Source organism: Gallus gallus, chromosome 3 (genome assembly GCF_016699485.2).
Source record: "Gallus gallus isolate bGalGal1 chromosome 3, bGalGal1.mat.broiler.GRCg7b, whole genome shotgun sequence".
NCBI classification, from domain to species: domain Eukaryota; kingdom Metazoa; phylum Chordata; class Aves; order Galliformes; family Phasianidae; genus Gallus; species Gallus gallus.
The window spans coordinates 97006296-97024219 of NC_052534.1; the positions used below are offsets into that span (position 1 = coordinate 97006296).

The 17924-nt window shown below is 37.8% G+C and overlaps 1 protein-coding gene across 3 annotated transcripts in view; it reads left to right on the top strand.

Annotated features, from left to right (window-relative positions):
* Positions 1 to 17924, top strand: part of GREB1 (growth regulating estrogen receptor binding 1) — an 86340-nt gene that overhangs the window by 9823 nt on the left and 58593 nt on the right. Inside the window, exon 1 of one of the 3 annotated variants that reach the window (XM_046939478.1) lies at positions 10918 to 11006. The exons of the other annotated variants lie outside the window; for them this stretch is intronic. The gene's annotated coding sequence lies outside the window, so the exon portion shown is untranslated. Of the gene's footprint in view, positions 1 to 10917; positions 11007 to 17924 lie in introns of those variants that run through there. 3 annotated transcript variants of the gene reach the window in all.

Sequence of the window (17924 nt, forward strand, 5' to 3'; positions counted from 1 at the left end):
AGAGGAAGTCAGACTAGAAATGGACCGGTACTTCTGGTTCCTGGCTTTTTATGTCAATTCACAACAAATGCTAGTACCTATATCACTGTGCAATGCCACTGTCATTCTTGGATTTAGTAGAACAAGGTAAAAAGTTGGATCATTGCAGATCTGAGAGCTAGTGCAGTGGAATTTTATATTTGTTTGTAGATCACTTTCTAGGAATATTCAGTAAAACCAAAATTTAATTAAAAAAAAAAAATCATTGCTGCCCACATCTTGCTAGCTGTATCATAATATACTCCAAGTCTTAACTAATTGCAAATATCTCCATCCATAACTTTATTGAAGAGAATAGATCAAATGAATGGAGAAGGACAAAATCCATATAAAATGAGAGTTTTTCTGAAGTGAAATCCGTTTTTTTAGTTCAATTCTGAATCTGTGGCTAAACAGATGAATTTAAATTCCTGTTAAAAGTGATTCATGTCTGCAAGTAGTTTATTTCAATAGTGGCTTAGCTAACAGACTGAGCTAATGAGTAGGTCACTGTTTGCTAACATAAAGCAATATTCAGTTATGTCATGAATGTATAATTTGTAAATAATATAGAAATCAAGGAAGCAAGAGAAAAATGCAATTTCTCTCATAAAGATTCCCAGGCTGTCTCTCATGTTTACAGAGTTGCATCTTTATTTATCTGTACTGGACACTCACTGAGAACTTGATGTGATGTAAATTCGTTACTAGTCCTCCCATACCGCCATTTAAAAATCTACTTTAAAAAATATAATTGAATATATAAGAAACAGATTTTTTTTTTCTGTCATAACCATCTACTTATAAGTCTTTCCTTAGACTGGAAGCTTTTATTAAAGTTAAGTTTGCTTTTACGTTTTGTTTTGCCCAGTTGCTGGTAGGAGAGTTGAACCTCACTCTGTAATGCAGCGACATCTCTTTCCTAATGTCAGGTTTAAGACAGTGGTCTTATGAGGAGGCTTTGTGAGACACTTGGGTTCAGGGAGCAGGACAACTCTGAAGCCTGTGGTTTTACCCTGATTCGGTTGTGAAAGTGTTTCAAATAAATGGCAGATAGCATTGCACACTTTGTTCTCAATGATACAGCATAATGATGAGACAAAATAAGTGAAGTAAAAGCGGTTAAAAGTATACAAATTAATAAGATTATACAAAGAATACTGATATATGGAAAGAACAAGGAGAATGGTTTTAAACTAAAGGAGGGGAGATTTAGATTAGATGTCAGGGGGAAATTGGTGCTGAAACAGGCTACCCAGAAAAGCTGTGGATGCTCCATCCCACTTGGAGTTGGGTGGGAGGTGTTCAGGGCTGGGTTGGATGAGACCCTAGGCAGCTTGGTCTCGTGCCTGATTTAGTGGTTGGCAGCCCTGCCCACAGCAGTGGGGTTGGAACTGAATGTTCCTTTATATCCCTTCCAACCAAACCATTTGATGATTCTATGCTTCTGATTCTGTGAACGTGTAACCCTGTTTGCAAGGAGAATGGAAATAGCTTTAAGAAATCTGCTGCTGAAGAAATTTGTCTGTGTAGCACGTCATGCTCCATGGTGCTGTGCATAACCACAAACGACACTTAAATCACAGTTTAGACAATATATACAGAGAAACTCAGGAGTGAGTGTAGAAAACTTAGCAGTGTAAAGAGGGCAGGAACTCAACTAGCTCATGTGTTTGTTTAGTCTCTGTAGTTTAATGGTAAACAAAATGTTTCTTCTTATGGTTTTATGGATGTATCCACAGCCCCTATGCAACCAGGACAGTGCCTCTGGGTCTGCAACAGTTTCAAAATGTAACTAGCATTAAATAAAAACCTTAACTCAAATCACACACAGTGATTACATCCTCAGAGCCAAACGACACTATATGCATGCAAGAAATGCAGTTTTGTTTTGAAGTACAGATACTGCAGAGGAGCTGCATCCCCTGTTTGACTGCAGCTAGTAAGCAGATAGGCTGTGAAACTGGTTAACTGTGCTTGAGTGGGAATGCCTGCCTTGTCGAGTAGCATTAGTGATGGACTTCATCTGTATGGGTCTTCCAATAAACTCATCTCTATAGAGTCTATCACTAACGACTGTTATGTGTGACAGATTGTGAGCAGGTGACTAACAGCTAGAGCTACGTTACTGCATGAGGGAAGTATTTTGTCTTTGCGTTTTGTGCAAAGTTCTTAGGAGATCATGAAACCTGAGCAATTAATGTCAACTGGTAAAGAAAACTGCTTTAAAAACAAGTGTTATAAGCATCATGTTATGCATTGGTAACTGAGTCTCAGCCCTAGGACACATCGCTCTATATTTGCTGATGTGCATGTAGATACAGGTAGGACCTCGCCACCTGTGGTTTGCTTTTATCCATTAGTGGCGTATGGCTATTGCTTTAAAAGAGCTTCTTATTGGCATCTGGGGGTACAGTTGTCTGAAACACTTGAAGAGGTGATAAGCAGAATTTATTCAGAACACGGGAAGATTCAAAATTGCTTATAAACTAAAAAAGAACTACTCAAGAAGAAAAAGTTTTATGAAACTCTAATTTGGTAAAGAATATGCATCTTAATGAGGGAGTGCTATTCATGTAGTATACAGAATGTTGATTGAATGGATAAAAGGATTAAGAGAAGATAATATACTATTTCAATGTCTGTAGTGTATGAACCTGGGAACGCTGATAGCAGTTAGCAGTCAAAGTCAGAAAGGAAAGACTTTGATAATGTGAAAATATTGTGAAACTTGCTGATAATTTATGTCAAGAAAGAAGTCAAAAGCTTGAAGAGTTTCTGAAAGAAATTGGACAAATTCAAAGAAGAAACATCTGTGTATACCAGTTAACCATCAGGATGAGGCTATGAAGTGCACTTCAGATCAGGTGACTGCCAAAACAGCCTTCCTTTCTTGTGCTCTTTCCTGAAAGCTACCTGAAGCCACAGTGGGAAGCTGGGTGGTGAGGTTGGGGGACCTTGTATATGATACAGTTCCAGTATTTCTGTGTGCTAAGATGCCAAGTTTTAAGTGAACAGCAGAATTCTAATAGGGGTAGGTTTGTAATTGTGTATACTAGTTATTCCTTCCTTCTTCACAGCTTTTGACACAAAAGGCAAGGAAGAAAGATAACCTTATTCTTCAAAAGTTAAGCTTTACTGTGGTGCTGTTTCCTGAAAGTGATGTAGTAGTGTTTATGTAACATTTATATATAAAGTTATAACAAATTAGGATACTCTTAAGCCTCCCATGTCAGATGTACATTGACAGAGACATGGGAGGTAGATGCCATCTGGAGGGTAGGTAAATTATGCCATAACACTAAGCTGTGTTTTTCTGAAAGAGCTTTTATCGAATGCCTAGGATGAAGTCTTTATAAGAAGTTTGGTTGGTTTTTGTTGTTGTTGTTTGTTTTTACTGCTATTGGACAAGTAATGTGTGTGTGTAAAATATCCCTGGTGCATAATTAAAGGAAAATGGATCCTGGCAAATATGAGAGTCAGCCCTTAAAATAAAAAAATTTGCTCTTACACGAATTACAGGATAAATGGATGCTTAGAGATATGAAGAGTAAGCCCTTAAAGACAAGAATTTTGCTGTTATCATAACAGCTTGTTCCTAACATGTTGATCAGTACAATATGTCCAGTTGTGATATTTTAGAAATACCATTTTGTACTGTTCATGCTGTTAAGAGTGCTACTTCATTCTTTTCTCAATCACATGAACTCTGTTCTTTTTTGACTTTCTTGATCATGAGAGTCTGTTTTCTTCTGCAGGAGTGAAGTACAGTGAGTTAGATTAAAATGCGGGAGCAGTGCCTGGGTTATTTAAAAAATGCCAAGAACTACCAACTAACTGAAATAATAGTACTAAAAATATATAAATGAGAGAGCATCTTAATTTTTGTACTGGGAGACAGAGTAAGCAATCACTCCTTGTGCACTGTTAATGTGCCACTCATGATTTTGTTAGACTTCTGGCAGATGCCTTTCAGTCAGTTTTTATATTCTGAAGTATCCCAATCCATTGAAGCCTGCTAATTCTTCTGGGGTCCCTTCTGGTATCTCACCGAGTCTTTTCAAGTTCCTTTTTGGCAAAATGGACTTAAAGTGCACACAGTGCACTCTGATATAAGAAGATATAAGAAGATTATGGATTTATCCAGTAGCACAGTACCATTTTCTGTCTTGCTTTCAGCTCCTTTCCTCTTAACTCTTAAAATCTGATTTGCTTTTGTTGTTCTCATTGTTTGTTTGCTAATGAAAGAAAAAGAAATTGTTAAAGTTTACTAATAAGGTCACTTATTATTGAGTTATTACTCAATAATGAGCACTACAGAGGTTGCTTTTATCAATGAAGAAATTGACATTCTAGGTAATTTTTCAGTACAGGAGTATATTGAGAATATAGTTTCTGGTGCAGATATATCATTCTTAATAGCAGTTTTCTTGGATGATTATGGTTACAAATTTAAATACCATATTCATTAGGATTATACGGTGTGCATTCGTACTTGACAGAAGGTGTGTGGTTGTCGTTATGAGGTATATAACTGCCATTAGGCTGTTTTAAGATTTTTATGGTAAAAAATAATTGCTATTTGTAATTTGTATTGCATTTATTATAGATCTATTTTTCTCCTCTCCAACTAATATTTTTGATGCTTGTGTTGCATAATGTGCTATAACGATTTCCTTTCCAACCTTAACAACACAAAATATCAAATAGGGCACAAATGTCATAATAATGATCTCTTCAGCTACAGCCTCTTTCTGTATTATGAGGTAAAAAATAAAAATAAAAAAAAATAAGTAAGGATTTTAACATCACTTTCAGCAAAATGTCAGAAATCACACATCTGTCAAATTCATTGTCATCCTGGTGAGTTTGACTCCAGAACTGTTTTTTTTTGTTTGTTTGTTTTTGACAAATTCTGAGGATGTTGTACTGTGGAAAATTTAAAGATCCCTGCCTTCCAAGGTCCATCTACCAGGAATTTAAAGTAAATAGCTAAATATTTAATAAGTGCAAGAACAAATGATGATCCAGCACAAAAAAAAAAAAAAAAAACTAATGTAGGAAAAACTACATTGTAGTAGTTTGTAGGGAAAGTGTATTCTGATCTAAGCTCTGTCACAGTTCCCATGTGACTTTGAAATATTTGAACTAAGTCTTTTAAAAGCATTTTGATGAATTTACCTGCTGTGGGTTTTCCAGTTGTAACTAGGGACTCGGGTGATTATGGGAAGTATGCTAAGATCACTTCAGGCTGTAACTTCCCATCAGTAAAATGGAGAAAAGGCATACCCTGTGGTTCTACTAGGGAGTTAGTAAACAAAGAATCATAGAATGACCTGGGTTGAAAAGGACCACAATGATCATCCAGTTTCAACCCCCCTGCTATGTGCAGGGTCACCAACCACCAGACCAGGCTGCCCAGAGCCACATCCAGCCTGGCCTTGAATGCCTTCAGGGATGGGGCATGCACAACCTCCTTGGACAACCTGTTCCAGTGCGTCACCACCCTCTGTGTGAAAAACTTCTTCCTAATATCCAACCTAAAGCTCTCCTGTCCCAGTTTAAAACCATTACCCCTTGTCCCCTAGCTGCTCCCCTTCCTGTTTATATGCTCCCTATAAACATGGAGGTGTTCAAGAATTATGATATAGAAGCTGTGATTTGAAAGAAGAAAGAAAAAATGGAGATTGTAGTATTTCTCAAAACTAAGATGGCGCAATTTTTATTTAAGTAAGTCTGAGAATTTTACTATTTGGAATGTTATCAATTGATGCATCTAAAATGCAACACTAAGCTCTTTTGTGTCATTTTTGAGTAGAAGTTACCAGATGAGAGAGTTAAGGAAAATATATCTAAAACCAAGGTAAGCTAAAGAGATCAAAATTCTAATGATTCCTGGTAATTAAAATAAGTGGATCAGATAGAAAGTTGTGTACTGTTTATTTGTTTTAATTGGAAGCAGTGACATATATTCCTTTCTATTTTATTGACTATGAAATGAAACCGTCCATTGGTACACATAGACCTGATATCTGCCCAAGTGTATGTAAGGATAGGGAGAATATATAAGTGGTAGATTGAAAGTAGGTACAAAACATGGAACTGGTGAGGTGTCTGGTGCACAAATCTTATGAGGAGAAGAAGCTAAGGGAACAGGGATTGTTCAGTTGGGAGAAAAGGAGGCGCAGGGGAGACCTTATGTCTTTCTACAACTGCCCGAAAGGTTGTGACTAGGTGGGGGTTGGCATCTTCTACCGCGTAAATAGTGATAGGATGAGAGAGAATGGCCTTACGTTGCACCATGGGAGGTTCGGGTTGGTTATTAGGAAACATTTCTTCTCCCAAAGAGTGGTCAGGCACTGGAATGGGCTGCCCAGAGAAGTGGAGGAGTCACCATCCCTGGAGGTGTTCAAGAAACATTTAGATGTAGTACTAAGGGACATGGTTTAGTGGGGAAATATTGATGGTAGGTAGGTGATTGAACTAGATGATTTTGGAAGGCTTTTCCAACCCTGGAGGTTCTGTGTTTCTGTGAAAATGGTAAGGGAAATTGTGTAATAAATGTAATAGTTTGCAGTGGAATAGCAACATTGCTATTGTTGAAGTTAAACAATAAACACAAGTGTATTGGATCACATACTGAACAGAAGATTTCATTTAGTTTTACTTTGTACTGGCAACAGAATGTATTGTGCCTGTTCCCCAGCTGTGAGATGTGCTGCATCTTGTCTCCTGACCCAATGTACCATCCAGAGTCCTGCATCACATGGGCTGGTATATGAAGTCTTTCACAAGGACAGTGAAGAAAGTTGAGAGTTCTTCAGAGGTGTTTTTCTGAACACTCAAATGGATGTTACTCAGCCAGGAGTTTCTAAGGTTTTTTCTTCCCCAGGATGACAATTACAAGGGATTAAGAAGCACTCTGAAGGAAGTGTTTTGAACAGTTAGAGCTGTTAATAGCTACAAAAGCACCAGTCAGGCTGTATCTTTAGGTTTTTTAAGAAATAGTCTTTGAACATTCATTTAAGATTTTTACACAGGTACAGCATGACTGAACAAATAGCACTTCTGTGAGGTGCACGAATAACAATGAAATGTGAGTTAGATACAAAAGCAGCAGCGGTTTCTTTTACTGGTAAGAGTGGTGAGGGAACAGTTGTGACATTCTGAAATGTCCCCCTTGTGCACTGAGAAAAGTAAGGCTTTTTCTGGCAGAGGTTTTACCTGTCATAAAACAATGTGTCAGATTAATAATGCATTCTATTGAAAAGGAATGGGAGGTTTGCTTAGGCATGATTCATCGTTGTCTGGTGCAGTAATTAAGTCTGTTGCTTGCCTTAGGGTCAGCATGACCCTGTTTATTTTAATTTTTCAGTTCTGAAGTTCTGTGCAGTGGATGTTTAAGGAGGAATTAGCAAGAGATAACGATTTATTGGTTTCTGTACTTTTTGGCAAGTGTTTATTGCCCTTGATTATTTTCTTTTTTTTTATTCTCGTTCATTATTGAAGTATTGATGACACCTAATTGGCCTTTTGTTTTACTCTTAAATTACAGGTTTTTTTTTTTTCCTTAGAGATTTTTAAAAACATACTTTCTAGTTTGATTAGGATCCTTGTAAGTTCAGTGATGGGAAGAACTTATTCAGTAATAGGAAATACTTGTATGACTTTAAATACAGAGCAGTATTTAAGAAGATTCTTAGGTTCTTTAAAACATTTTCACATGAAAGATAATTCTGTTCCACCTACCCTCTTACTTCATAAGAAGGAAACAGTTCACTATGCTTGATTCCCCAGTTTCCTTTGCATTTGTTCAGTATTTCACAATGGATGCCTGCGTGTTATTTTGCTGTTCTCTTTAGTAGCTTTTTTATAAATCTTGTTTTTTTTAATATCTACAAAAAATGAAGTGTAGTTTCATGATTTTCTGGCAACACTATTGGCGTAGCTCACAATCATAAGTGTAACTGCTCTCCATGCATTAGAGAAGTGATGTCATCCCCAGCATATGGCCAAACAGTGGAAGGACATTAGGGTCACAGAGCAATGACAAAAATAAAAAACTGGGTGAAAAGATTTAGAAAAATTTATACAGAATGTTCCAAACTGAAATGTGCTGAACCCCAATCAGGTCGTGCAACTCTGAGTGAACCCAATGCCATCTTTCTGGACATGCAACTGCCGAGGTCAACATAGCCCATGAGTCATACTGTACAGTGGGTCTTTCCCATATTGCTCAAAGTAGCATTTTTCAGAATGAACTGAGTGTTTCTGCTGTGCCCTTCACATGACTCTTGTGCCTCTGAGACAGTTTTTGTGCATATGTGTGGCTAGAAGGGTGCTTCAGTTCAGACGGTCTAACTACTGTAAAGTGTACTTTACATCTAGCAGGAATGGTCAACTTGACATGCTGGAAGGAAGGAATGCCATTTAGAGGGACCTTGACAAGCTTGAGAGGTGGGCCCATGCAAGGACAGGAAGGTCAAGTGCAAGGTCCTGCATTTGGATCAGGGCAATCCCAAACAGGAAAGTAGGCTGGACAATGAGTGACTCCCAGATATAGAGGTCTTCATGTAGACATCTACAGTTGCAGCTCTTACTAGGAATGGACATACAGACAATGCGATCAATGGAGCCAGGTGAGTGATATAGCTAATGCTGAAATAAATAAACAGTAGTGGTTGGTCAGCTGAATAACTGCTCCATTGATCTTACTGAATAGAGTGAAAAATTCTGCCTAGTGAACCAACATGTCTGTGGGCTGATTCCATTGCCTAAATAGTTACCCAGTTTCATTTGAGGTTCTGTGGTTTACTTGAGATGTTCACTGTTGGATATGACTGATGACCTGCCTCAGACCTCTGATAGAGTCAAGACAGTTCAAATTTAGTTTCAAAGTTTTTAGCTTAGGAAACTGAATCACACTCTATATTTCTAGATGATTTTAAATGTATCCTTCTGTACACATCCAAAAGTACAAAACTGAGAAACATTCCATATTTCTCATGGAGGACACCATCCTGGACTACATGAAAAGTTCAACCCAATAGGTATTTCCAGTCTACACATAAAAAGAAAAAACTTTTATGTAAGATTTTGAACACATTTTAATATTTCTGGCAAAGCAGAAAAAGGAGTTATACCTGCAACAATTTTTAAAACATTTTGAGAAGAAAAGTAGTTGTTTTTCAATTCAATCAGTTGTTCTGCTTGGCAGGACCATGTTTTAGTTCTTTTGTATATATTCTGCACACAGAATCCATCTGTGTTGTGTAAGTTATTGTGTGTGTAAGTTATTGGGTATTTTGGAGGGGCAGTCTCCATTTTTCCCTGCTAAAACAGCAGGGCAAATCAGACAAGTAATCTTTGCTTGCTTTTCTGCTATAAAAGTATACCTTTCTGGGGGATAACTACATGATCAGCTCTTCCCTAACTGTTCTGTCAATTCATCACTTAAATTACTGGCTCATTTCACACAGCTCTGGCAACTCATTTAGGCAGACAAACACAATCTTTTGACATGCATTACGTCAGCAGCTGCATTCTGACCAACTCTCACCGACTCGACTCTGTATCTCTCATACATAATTTCCATGCTCATCAGGCACTCCTGGCATTCCTGCTGTGGATGCTAATCAGATACAACAGGCCCTTCTGTACTTGCTTACTCTTCCTATTTTTCCCCTGGAACTTCTATTCTGTGTCTATATCCAGCAGGCAGGCTGCTTTTACATTCTCCAGAATAACACATTTTTCTTCTACTTCTGCTCTCTATTAATATTCTTTGAGTGGTGTGGTGCTTCCAGCCCAGAGGAAAGCTAGAGGCAGGCACTGAAACACTTCCGACTTCATTTTAGGCAGCATCCCATGCAGCATCCTAGAGAAATCTGGTTCATGACTGCACTACAGTTATGGAACAAGAATGTCTGTCTGGCGTTAATCAAGATACAAGTATGCATTTTCTGGCTTGTGTTATTGTTGTCCTGGTAAATTACTAAAATAAACTCTTCCAAAAATCATGTGCATTCATACTTATGCACGTGTATTTCTTGCAGTGTTTGTTCTCCCTTTGTATTTCTCTAAACTTTGGCAATGCAGTCTTTTAAGTGTTATCTGGTGAGGTTAATATGTGTAAGGTTCACATCTCTGCATTGCTAATAGGAAGCCGGACATCACCGGACATCTTTAAGAGATGTAGTGTTTGTTAAACATGGTGTAATAGCTGTTCCTTTGTGTATCCAGTACTGTACTGAACACAGTCTCTCAAATTTTGTTTTGATTTCCTATGCCTTTATTCAGAAGATTAGAGGCATAGTGCCAACACAAAGGTAATGTTGCTACGTATGTAATTTCTGCTAATTTTTAGTTCTGTTAGCAGACTGAATTATCCACAGTATACGCATTATGCTTTCTTTAGTGCTTTTGTTATCAACATAATGTAAAAAGCTCTTCAAGTTCTTTAAAAAAACCCTACCTTCAGTCCTTCCAAAACCTGTAACAAAACTGTTGACGTTAATAATGCTTCAGACTGACAGATTGATATGTGGCCGGACAGGAGCACCATGACCCAGCACAGCACTTCTGTATTAATAAGACATAAAGTCAGACCGTTTATCATTTAGCATAGCCAGCACACAAATTAGAGAACAGCTTGCCAGGTTATACTGTGGTCTAATTACTTTGTTTTTGCTGTAGCTGCAGAATAGATAGCTTTGAAACCTTCCTGTGTTCTACTGTCACAGGAGAGTGTTTGTGTCATGGCGACCCGACTGAGTTGTTCGGTTGCGTACAGTGCTGACTCAGGAGTCTTAAGTGTCCTAACCAATTTTTCAAGCAGCAGACTCTTCTAAATCAAAAGAAGGAAAACGCCATAAAGATATAATCACTGACAGTTACCTTGGGTGTTAGATGTTCAGCAGTGCGACCAGAATATGAAACTCTGGAAGTAGCTCACTGGATGACCCTGAGGAGCTCATGCTTTCATTACGGTACTGTGTGCTTTTCATTACCAGGCTAGTATTTCTGTGCTGAAAAGTACTGCTTAATGAAAACATCCCTATAACATAAGATGACAGATAGACTCACTGTTCCTTATACTTGTGGCTATTCAAATGTTGTAGTTGAGAGATATTTTATAACATCTAATTTTCATGTTGTAAGTATGTGCATTTGTCTACAGTTTGTGTCCCTACTGCACAGGCACTCATTTACTTTTTGGGGGGGTGAGAGAGCTCTCCTCAGAATAACTCTGAGTATTTTAAAAAATACAGAAAACAATAATTTTTAATCCCTTAAAATAAGCAGTTTAGATCTCGAAGTACTAAGTTCACTTTCTTAAAAGGATGAATCTTGAGCTTTGTAGTGGTTCTTTAACTAAAGATGCTTGTTTAAGGTTTTTGGATTGCATATTTATGTTTATGAATTTTTCTTACTTAATGCATTTTCAACATGCAGTGCCTGTTGATCTCCTGACTGAGTATACCTTGATGCTTTGATTTTACAGTGTAATAAATTCACCTAAAGAACTATTTGCTGTCTTTCATCTTAACCCCAGAGATGGCTATATGCATTTTAGCCTATTTCCATTGTATATCTGTTCATCTTTGTTATGTAGAAGTTGTGACAGTTTTATCGTAGTGTATTCACTGAGAAGAAATCAGTAAAAATTTCTATGTCAACCAGTGAGGCCCTTTTCTGTCAAAGAAGTAAAGGCTCTAAACCTACACAGTCCGTATGTATATAGAGAGAGAGATCAGAGACTGCCTATGCCTCTGCTGCTCTGAGGCAGACAGCTCTGAAGAGCTTTTACTACACATCCTGCCCTCCGTGTGTGCATGTGCTGCCCCACATTGCTGCACTGCTTCCCCTAATGAGCCTAGCAGATTAGGCTCAGGTTAAGGAAAAATAAAAGTGGATTATCGAAAGCCTTTACAGTCAGTATAGGATGACTGTAATTTCATGTCAGATTCTGAAAATGTTCTCAAAAATAGTCTCTAGCGTCAGTAGCTAAAAATAGTAAAATATGCCCCATCTGGTGATTTCTTTAGAATTTTCTTTGGAAAGCATAGATTTAAAGGTAATCTCTTTCCTTCTGACTTGCCAGCCTGTTTCCTACTGCTTTACTCTAAGATGTGAAGAGCTGCTGTACTTGAAGGTACAGAGCTCGCGTGTTAAACAGTTTTTGAAAAGAATTTTACATTCATCACAGAATCATAGAATGGCCTGGGTTGAAAAGGACCACGATGATCATCCAGTTTCAACCCCACTGCGATGTGCAGGATCACCAACCACTAGACCAGGTTGCCTCTGTCCTGGGGTAACACAGAGAAGCCCTCTGCACTTACAGAGCTGGGAAAGGGAATGACTGAGACCTGTACAACTTAGGGAACATTTTTAACTAATTTTCCACTCGCCGCTTTGATCATCATTTCCTAGCATTGATTTGTGGCACCTCCTCCCCTCCCTTTCTCCTCCCTCTACTTGGCTTCTTCCTGCTGCTTAACAGGCTCAATTGGTTTTATGTATGTAATTCTTTTTTTTAAGAGAGTTTGAAGGTGGTCTCTAACAGAATTGCTTTCATCCAAAGCCAGGAGCTGATCAAAGCAACACACAAAAGCCGAATGGGAGCCAAGGCAGAGCTGCCTGACCAGCCGTAGGATCAGGGTTCTGTGCTGTAGAAATAGTAAAGCATATTGGCTGAGCTATGCTGAGAGCTGCTGATAAGGGATTTTCTCTCCAGTAACACCTGCAAAGTTTAGGAGATCCCAAAGGAAAATCAAATAAATCTGCATGAGAATACGTTGTTTCCTGCAGAGGAATGTGAAGGCATTTACCGAATGAAGTGCATTGCTTACATGTATTTATTGCCATATCATAGATCAGGATTATTCTGCATGATTACAGCACTAGACTCACCCCATTTATGCTTACTCTCAATGAGTTAGGCCAGCTGTCAGTTTATTAAGGAATGACATGCATGATTGTCTATGAAATGAAGGTTCACCTGAAATCAACAAAACAAGAAGATGAAAATCAATGTTAACATTGTCTGAAAATAGATTTCCTGTGAAAATTACTAAGAATCGAGCTAATAATGGGCGTTCAGTCATCTATACAAAGTCTCATTAAGATTTCTTCTGAATTCTTTTTGCAGACATAGGTGTTTTTTGGCCATCAGTCCCAATTAATGATTATAATTCTCTTCAGAATTAGATTAGTAATCGAGTGTTTGACTTTTCACCAAGGACTTCCTACTGTGACTAGTTCGAACTTTAGCATTTTTTCTCTTTATTAAGATAAGCCAAGATAGGTAGAGAGCCATTTTTAAACAAGTTATTTTAAATTTCCTATAAAAGTTCAACTCATGTTTGAGAATAGTCATACAAGCTTTTAAGGTGATATTAACATTTTCTGTAGTTATAAAGGAAGATTAAACTATATCTTAAAATCAAAACAACCTTTCATCTTTAAGTAACGGAAGGAATTTGGTTGTTATTGGAGTTTCTTTTTCCTCAGAAAGCTACAATGCAGGCTGTTAGAGTTTAGATTCCTTCCCCTCTAAATTGCTAACATGCCTGAGTCTGGATCTTCAAGCCTAATGCATCGCTGTGTATCTTAATGGCTTTATGGCAAGTCAGAGTGCTCTGTATTTAGCGGAGTTTTATTTTTTTTTTCAAAGTAAATTTGAATCTGTAGGAGAAGTTTAAAAACATGTAGACATAGTCTGTAAATTCTTTTTTGCTTTGTCTATAAGAAATATTTATGAGTCACTTCTGCTTACATTCCCTGCACGAATTAAAGGATTTTCATTGAAAAACAGACACTTCCTCTTCAAAAGTAACAAGTATTGGTTTGCAGTTGAATAATTTCACCAAAATAAGAAAACAAGTTGAAATTCTTGTCTTTCCAATGGATGAAAAGAATGTGAAATAAGTTTTTGTTAAGGAAGATCAATTAAATAGTTTCATTTGCTGTCTGCCTGAAGGAAAAAATGTAGCTAATAGGGATTTACTGAGAATGCTTACCTCTGATTTGTCCCAATCTGTTTTCATCCCCTTTGATATCAATCATTACATCTATGAGCGCACAAAGGGCAGATAATAAATCGGGCTTGATTTTTCAGTAGATGGGGAAAATAGCATATACTGGATTTCATTGCAGAGGTATCTGTTTTAACCTCTGCAGTGATTTACTGACAATAATGACATCTCTCACTTTTTTTTTTTTACTTCTGAATTGAGTTGAGAGAACTGATTCTGGTGATTAACAGAAGCAATTTGGCATGGGATCTAATGTTGCCAAAAAGCTTGGTGACTTCTGCCCTTCTTCCTAGGGCACTTGAAAGCTTGGCACCTTTCAAACAGCACTCTTGTTCCAGGCTCCTGTTGCTTGGAAACATGAGTCATTGGAAGAAATCATCTCACTGCTAATGCAGGAAAAATTCTGTGCTTGGGATCAGCCTAATTTTCAAAATCAAAATAAGATACCAGGTAACAGAACAAAAAGAAAGTGGTATATTGGTCTGAGTCACAATATTCTTTCAGTGTATTTTCTTTATGGAAACTGGTGGAATTGTTCTTGGCTGTATTAAGATGGTGGTATTATGTTCTCTGTGACCTGCCATCAACCTTAATCACAGCCTCTGTGTTTAATCATGAACTCCGTAACAAAAGTAGCATTAATAGGAAACGATTAAGTTTAATCTGATCTGGTCTTCCCATAGCCTTTCTAATACAATTCCACAGGAGATATATGAGTTCTAAGACCTGGTATCAGAAAAAGAGTTGGAATTTCTGGAAAAGGTATCAGTGGTTTAAGTTAAAGATTTAATGTTACTTTTAAAATGCAATGGCCAAATGTGGTCTGCTGAACAGCCATAACTTTATTCATCTATGAAAGAGTGATCAGCTAGAGACTTTTCACTGATATACTAGTTTAACTGCAATGGAACAAATTACTTCACAGATGTGGATGTAAATCAGAAGATCCAAGAGTGACTGCAGTTTTGGGCCAAGCAGACAATAATCATTTCATTTCTCAACACTTTTTTGAAGTTTCAATTTTTCTCCTTATCAGTAAGACTAACCACAAAAAGTCAAAACCTTTATCGAGATTTAGATGAGCATCATGTAAATAGTAAAATATTGGTCTGGAAGTGGTCTCAAATGAAGACATGTATTTAGATGTTTCCCGTAGTCTGTATTTGTATCATAACCCTCAGTTTTCTGAGCCCACCTATTTTCTACACTTGTAGAAGTTTTTTATTTGTCATACAAGTGCTAATTTCACAGTACATGAACAAACAGATTGTTTTCTTAAATAATAAGTCTTGTGTTGTCCTTGCTCATATTAGCAGCTCTCTGGTGCTAATGTTCTCTCCAGCAATTCCCTGGCACATTTTGGAAGTTAGGATGACTGTACCCAAAAGGCATTTTGGATTAAGTAACCTTGTTTTAAGCTATTAGTAAAGACAATAATACCAAGACCTATAATACTATTTATGTGTTCTGTGAGCCTCAGAGAATAGTTCCTGGCCCATTTTATTTGTTTCTAAAGATGTAGTCTCTATGTTACTTGATAATAAAACAGGCCGTGACAGTCAGGAAACACTGTGATGTATCTTGCTGAATTGTGTACGTGTGAAAGGTATAAAAGGCTCCTTCAGTTTTCCTGAATTAAAAATGTAATACAACACGTGGGAATAGATTTAGCTCATGTGATCACTTTTATGCGAGACAAATGGTAATGCAGAAAGTCAAAAATAACTTATTCTTCCAAATTCAAAGATTAAGAGATCACTGTCAGTAATTGCAGATAGCATCACAGAAATAGAAGAATAAAACATGATTACACTGCCTTGTTCCTGAACTGAAGCCATAGGGAATATCTTATACTTGTTATCATTACTATTGAAGAGAATCACTTTTTCAGTGTTTCCAAATTGTTTCCTTAGCTACATCTAGAATTCTGCCCTAGGATTTCTTCCTTCTTAATCAGACTGTTGTTTTTAATATAGATTTTATAGGGACTGTATTACAGCTATTAGAGACTTTACTTAACCTTAGAAATATTGATCGACTTTGAGGTTACTAGATTGTTCCAACTTGTGTTCAGAGAGTTATCTGCTTTTCTAACACTGAGCTTTGAACAAGTTATTGATTTCAATAGAGAATGCTTCCTCCTTCCAGACAACTATTAATAGATAATGATTTGGATACTTAAAACCATGATTCATACAAACAAAACCTCATCTTATAGAATCTATGAACTTCCTCTTGCTATAGCAGTGAAATTATTTTGTAATAATACTGGGCTTGTAGACATATTACCATTCTCCTATTAAAAAAGAAAAGAAAAAAATAGAAGTTATTCTATTTGGTCATTACATAAGTGTGCTGACTGTTCAGAATGGGAAAATGTATCCATTGCTGTACTGTTTTACTCTGACATTTACTCTGAGCAGCTTCTGTATCATAAATATCTAAACTGGCTAAAGATATCTCAGGAGTTTATTCATGTTGCCTGCAAAAGGATATGAATATTGTTCTGAATTTAAAACTGTAGTTGTTCAGCTGTTGATACCCCATATTATGATTTTTTAAAATCTTTTCTTTTATCTGTCCTTTATCGTTTCTTTTAGAAATAACATACTGAAGTAGTAATGCCAAGGCAGCTTTAAAATGCAAAAAAATGTGCAACTAAATGGGAAAATATTCCTCTTTAAATCATTTGCAAGTCCTATATAATTCTTATTTGTTATTTAGACATCAGCCTTCTGTGGTGTAGTGACTGGTTGGGTAGATGAGGGGAGAGCAGTGGATGTTGTGTGCCTTGACTTCAGCAAGGCTATTTGTCTCCTATGACATCCTTTTAGTGAAGCATAGGAAGTGTGAGATAGATGAGTTGACAGTGAGGTGGACTGAGAACTGGCTGACTAGCAGAGCTTGGATGGTTCTGATCAGTAGTGCAGAGTCTAATTGGAAGCCTGTAGCTAGTGGCGTTCCCCAGGAGTTGGTAGTGGGTCCAATCTTGTTCAATTTCTTCATCAAGAAGCTGAGTGAAGGGATAGAGTCAAGTCTCAGCAAGTTTGCTGATGATACAAAGCTGGGAGGATTGGCTAACATGTCAGAAGGCTGTGCTGTCATTCAGTGAGACCTTGATAAGCTGAGAGTAGAGCAGAGAGGAACGTGACGAGGTTCAACAAGGTCAGTGCTGAAGTCCATACCTGGGGAGGAATAACTACATGCATGAGTATAGGTTAGGGCCTGACCTGCTGGAAAGGAGCTCTGAAGAGAAGGACCTGGGTGTCCTGGTAGACAACAGGTTGACCATGAGCCAACAGTGTGCCCTTGTGGCCAAGAAGGTCAGTGGTTTCCTGGGGTATGTTAAAAAGAGCATGGCCAGCAGGTTGAGGGAGGTGATCCTCCCTCTCTAATCTGCCCTGGCGAGGCCACACCTTGAGTACTGAGTTCAGTTCTGGGCTCCTCAGTTAAAAAATACAGTGTCCTTCTGGAGAGAGTCCAGTGGAGGGCCACAAAGATGATGAGGGGCCTGGAGCATCTGCCTTACGAGGAATGACTGAGAGACCTGAGACTGTTCAGCCCAGAGAAGAAAAGGCTGAGAGGAGATCTCATCTCTGTTTATAAATATCTAAAGGCTGGGAGTGAATGGATGGGGCCAGACTTATTTCAATAGCGACCACTGACAGGACAAGGGAAAATGGGCACAAACTGAAGCACAGAAATTTCCAGAAAAACATGAGGAAGAACTTTTTTTTACTGTGAGAGTACCAGAGCCCTGGAACAGGCTGCCTAGAGAAGTTGTGGAGTTACTTTTTCTGGAGATTTTCAAAACCCATCCAGATGCTTTCCTATGCCACCTACTGTAGTGAACCAGCTTTAGCAAGG